The sequence below is a fragment of the Sinocyclocheilus rhinocerous genome, unplaced genomic scaffold, assembly GCF_001515625.1.
Source record: "Sinocyclocheilus rhinocerous isolate Xijiao unplaced genomic scaffold, SAMN03320098_v1.1 scaffold303, whole genome shotgun sequence".
Taxonomy (NCBI): Eukaryota; Metazoa; Chordata; class Actinopteri; order Cypriniformes; family Cyprinidae; genus Sinocyclocheilus; species Sinocyclocheilus rhinocerous.
In genome coordinates this window covers 478,957-484,301 of record NW_015656152.1, presented here as the reverse complement: position 1 = coordinate 484,301, position 5,345 = coordinate 478,957, and the positions used below count along the sequence as shown (strand labels likewise).

General features: G+C 36.2%; 1 protein-coding gene across 2 annotated transcripts in view; it reads right to left on the bottom strand.

Moving 5' to 3' along the window:
• Nucleotides 1-5,345, bottom strand: part of LOC107719370 (ras-related protein Rab-10) — a 27,393-nt gene that overhangs the window by 20,688 nt on the left and 1,360 nt on the right. The gene's annotated exons all lie outside the window — the stretch shown is intronic.

Sequence of the window (5,345 nt, the reverse complement as noted above, 5' to 3'; positions counted from 1 at the left end):
TTTTTTTTGTTACTCAGACGCAGGCAGTGCGCTGCATGAGACAAAAAAGTAATAGGCTATAGCCAAAACCACCGCATAGCCGCTCAACATGCATCTACTGTACATGCATGTTGATTTTATCAGACGATGTCGCGATTATAAATGAGAGTGACTCCTGGTTAACATGTATAAATGGGTCGTGTTTCGTCACTATTTAGAGTGGAATTTTTCTACAATATTCACTCATCATGACAGTAAAATAGGGCATTCTAAGTCAATCTACTGCAGTAGCCTATTTCCTCTCTCAATCAGTAGAAAATGTGGTTTACACCCGGTCATGCATGGGAAAAAAAAAAAATACAAAATACCATCACATACCGTGAAACCGGTATAATTCTGGAAAATACCGTGATATTAATTTTTGGTCATACCGCCCACCACTATCGTATCTCATATCAAATATCGCATTTTTTAACAAGGTATCGCATATCGCATTTTTCTTCAATATCGCACAGCCCTACACCTTAGCAACCACATAGTAATGACCTAAATCACTCAAAACACCTTAACAACCACAAAGTAACGACCTAAATCACCCAAAACACCTTAGCAAGAGCATAGTAAGTTAACAAGCTAAACCACTCAAAACACTTTAGAAACACATAGTAATAACAACCTAAACTGCTCAAAGCAATTAAGAACAACATAGTATGTTCTAACAAGGGGTGTAATGGTACACAAAAATGATGGAGGCTTAGAGGCTTCTTTTTTGAGGCTTAGTTTGGTATGTTTGGTACATCAATGGGAAAAAATTTTAATTGCTTATTTTTTCCTTTTTTTTTTTTATTAAACAGTAATTTAAGTCTTTAGATTTAAAAACAATTCTGCCAATGCTGCTGCAACACGCTTCATACTACAGTTTATGGTGCTGTTGTATTAGTAAAGAGATTTCAAGTGCTTCCACTTTTGGATGCAAAATATTTAGGCAAAATGTATATTTTACTCAGAATTATTGCACTCCATCTGTTATTAGTGCAAAGTAACGACCTAAATCACCCAAAACACCTTAGCAAGAGCATAGTAAGTTAACAAGCTAAACCACTCAAAACACTTTAGAAACACATAGTAATAACAACCTAAACTGCTCAAAGCAATTAAGAACAACATAGTATGTTCTAACAAGGGGTGTAATGGTACACAAAAATGATGGAGGCTTAGAGGCTTCTTTTTTGAGGCTTAGTTTGGTATGTTTGGTACATCAATGGGAAAAAATTTTAATTGCTTATTTTTTCCTTTTTTTTTTTTATTAAACAGTAATTTAAGTCTTTAGATTTAAAAACAATTCTGCCAATGCTGCTGCAACACGCTTCATACTACAGTTTATGGTGCTGTTGTATTAGTAAAGAGATTTCAAGTGCTTCCACTTTTGGATGCAAAATATTTAGGCAAAATGTATATTTTACTCAGAATTATTGCACTCCATCTGTTATTAGTGTATGCGTGTGGTCCTTCACTTACTATCAGGATGATCCTTTATGCAAAATGGAAATAGTAGCATGACTTTCTAACATTTACAGATAAAGATACAACTGTAAGATGCAAGTTATGCACTAAAAAAACATGTCTCAAATGGATTAAGCAGCAAACGCATCTGACAGGAGAGCAAGCCGCTTTAAACCCTATGCTTATGAGTTACTCTGAAGCCCTTAATATAAAGCACATCAAATTATAGAAATTAATACTTTTATTTAGCAAGGATGCTTAAAATTTATCAAAAGTGATGATAAAGGCATTTATAATGTTACAAAAGATTTCTATTTCAGATAAATAGTGTTCATATCGATATCGGAATTATATTGTATCGACCGAAATTAAGAAATATATCGTGATATCAATTTTGGCCATATCGTCCAGCCCTATGTTCAGGACAACTTAAATCATGTAATATTCCCACAGCAGCTTATCTCTGTCCTCCTTTATTTTTCCGACATATTCATGGACATGCATGCCGAACCGAAAGACCCATACGGAAAATGTTTGTTGTGAATACGTGTACCATTACATCCCTAACTGCACAAAGACTGACCAACATATTTAAGCAGTAATGCTAAGCAGAACTCCAACCACACACACAGCTGCATTATGGGTGGGAGCCGCTTTATGAAATGATACCCAAATGAGCAGCCAAAGACTGTCTGACACTCTCACACAATACACACAAGCCCCCACAGAAACAGAACAGAGCTAGAAAGAGATACGAAGACTATAAAACGAGAAAACTCTGCTGATGTGGACGAACATGAGAATATAAAAACAGTGTGAAAGTTATAGCGGAGGACACACACTCATAGATTAACCTCTGGAAACATGTCAAAGGATTTTTGACTGGACCCTCAAACCCTCAACCCTCAGGAAATTAATACTCTGGTTTAAAGTGACAAAAGGGTGAGTAAATGATTTCTGTATCAGTTTGAGAAGCCTGGATTTGGCCACTAAATGTGAGGCTGGTTTAAAACTTGGGTTATACTAGTTCAGAACACAAAGGCCACGGAAGGGTTCCTGACAGGCAGCCAATCAGACCCCTTCCCATGAGCCTCTGCAGCTGTGGGGCCCCTCAAGTGTCCAGAATGAAGCTCCACCCAACTGAGCCAAGATCCTGTCAATCAAAGAAAGAGAATGCACTAGTGCCAGACAGAAAGAGAAAAGCAAGAAAATGCTCCATTAGTCTCTTTTTTATGCGTTTAGAAGTTTATAAGAGATTAAAGGGGTCATATGATGTTGCTAAAAAGAACATTATTTTGTGTATTTGGTCGGTATCACCGTCAACACCGTCTATCGCGGCAAGCCTAGTTAGAACGAGCCATTTTAGGTAGGCATGGTTGACTTAACTTTTATAAAGAATATCTCTTTGGATTTGAGACTTTAGTCTTTGCAACTTTACAGATCTTCTTTATGCACCAAGAGCTTGTAACACTCCAAAGAGAAAGGAAAAATTTAAATCGCATCATATGACCCCTTTAAATCAAGAGTTTAATAGTGCAAATATGGTTAAGGTGTGTGTTTGTGTGTGAGTGTGTAAGGTGATCTTTCTCTTGGGACTGCAAGGAGTTTCCGGTGAGTATTTTAAGGCTCTGAACTATAGAAAGAAGGAGAAGGAGAGAGATGCAATTTAAGTCAGCATGAAATGACATTCATAATCCATATTATTTCCGCAAAGTGACAGGATGTCGAACAAAATGGAAGGTGGGACTTTATTTTATCCATCAGGAATTGAATTTCACAGTCAAATGTTAAGGGCTACTTGCTTAATGAAACACATCTGTCACTGGTCGAAACTTAAGTGGCCTTGATGACATCATCAATAAAAGAATGTCTTTCAGAGATGTAGCATCTTTTAGATTGCCAAGAAAAAAAAATCTAGCCTACTATTTGGAACAACATTGAGAATAATAACATGAGAGTGCATAAAAAGTAGGCCTAAGTAGTCAATTTTGATTACATGTCGATTTTAAAAAAGAAACATTAAAATTAAAATAAAAGAAGAACTGGATTAGAAGAGAAATTAATGTAAATCCAAACTCTCACTCATCTGATCACTTAAACCACTGTTTCCATGCTGACATAGTTCACAACTTCCACCTGAGCGCAACAGGAAGCCACAGGTGTGATGTGGTCACCTGACACTCCATGAGCAGTCATGTGACTCACAGTACAGAGATAAAAACACAGTCGTAAAGGTCACGCACACACCCTTGTCTGTACAGAAACCAGGTCAATATTTGTTTTCATTCCTAATCATGATAATTTCCAGGTTTTATCAGTCTGAAATAGGGATGTTCATTTTAACCAGTTAACCGTTAACAGACCATTAAGAATTTTGACTGATTAATACAATCAGTTAAATGGTTTAAAAAGTCATTTATTTATTTATTTTTTTAGTAATTTATCAAAATATTTAAAAAGGTTTGCTGCATGGTTGAAATACACTACGCGTATACAAAATTGCTTTTTTAAGATGAAAAAACAACATAAGTCTAACAGGCCTAAGTCGCATTTTATTATTTCATTCAGAAATAGGCCTAATGCCTAGGGCTGCATGATGAATCGAATACGATTGTCATGCGCATTTTGATAGTACTGCCGGTTCTGTAATCAGCAGGAAATCATCATCACGTGCTTTCAGATGGAGCAGAATTTACTACACATAGCCGTAGTTCACTGACAAGTTACGCAAAAAAATCGCAGACGATTTTATTGCGCGATTATGAAATCGAAGAAATCGTTCGCGATAATGACAGCTGTTTGCATAGCTGCTCTGTGAAGTAAATGCTGCTCCATCTGAAAGCATGTGAAAATACCACATTTAATAACACATTTTTACTCCAAACTCACTTCATAACGTCAGTCGAGTGTTTGAAATAAATCCTTCTCTGAGATGACGTGGCTTCTTACACAGAATAAGGCACGCAACATATTTCATAGTATTTAAGCAGTGATAAAGGCATAGCATTATAAATATACTTTATTTTAATGAAAATTATAATAATAAGAACTCAGATAAACCGTATATTGCCGTAGTCGTGTGTTTATTAGTCACGTTGAATCAATGAAAGCAGTTGAATCTTCTGTTTATTCAGCTGCAACGATAGGCATTTCCTGGGTTTCTTCTGCAAGGCGTATTTGGAGTTTCAGCGCGAGAGCGCCCTCTGGCCTTCGGATGGAGATTTACTGCTGATCACAGAACCGTGCTTCACTGAAAGATACGCATGACAATCGCAGCTTCTGTCGAATCGCGATCTCGATTCCATTTCGATTTATCGTGCAGCCCTAATTCCAAACACAAGAATTACCAAAAACAAAGAAAATAACCCATTTAGCACTGAAGCATTTAGTTCCTATATTCTCCAAAAAAACATAAGTCGCATTTTATTATTTCATTCAGAAATAGGCCTAATGCTGACACGAAAAATGTTTACAAACATTATAATAAACACTGTAAACATAGCTAGGCTATTTTAGTTCCCCTCACTCCACAACAAATCCTTTCAATTAACAGTATTTACAAAAGAACAAGAATTAAAAATATAAGAAGCTATAGCAATAAAAAACGACAAGCCAAAACGAATTCATTTAGTCTAAAACGAAACTGAAACCAACGCTGTCTCTCTCATTTGACACAAAATCAAATGTTTCCGTATTCACAATGTATTTGAATGCCAAAATATTATTTATTATGTAGCCTACTTCACTCACGTTCCAATATCCACGTAAAACAAACTGTTTTGCATAACATCATGGCGGTACGGTGATAACGCTTAACGGCACAGATTTTACTACATATTTAAACTGAGCAGTGTGTTTTTTCC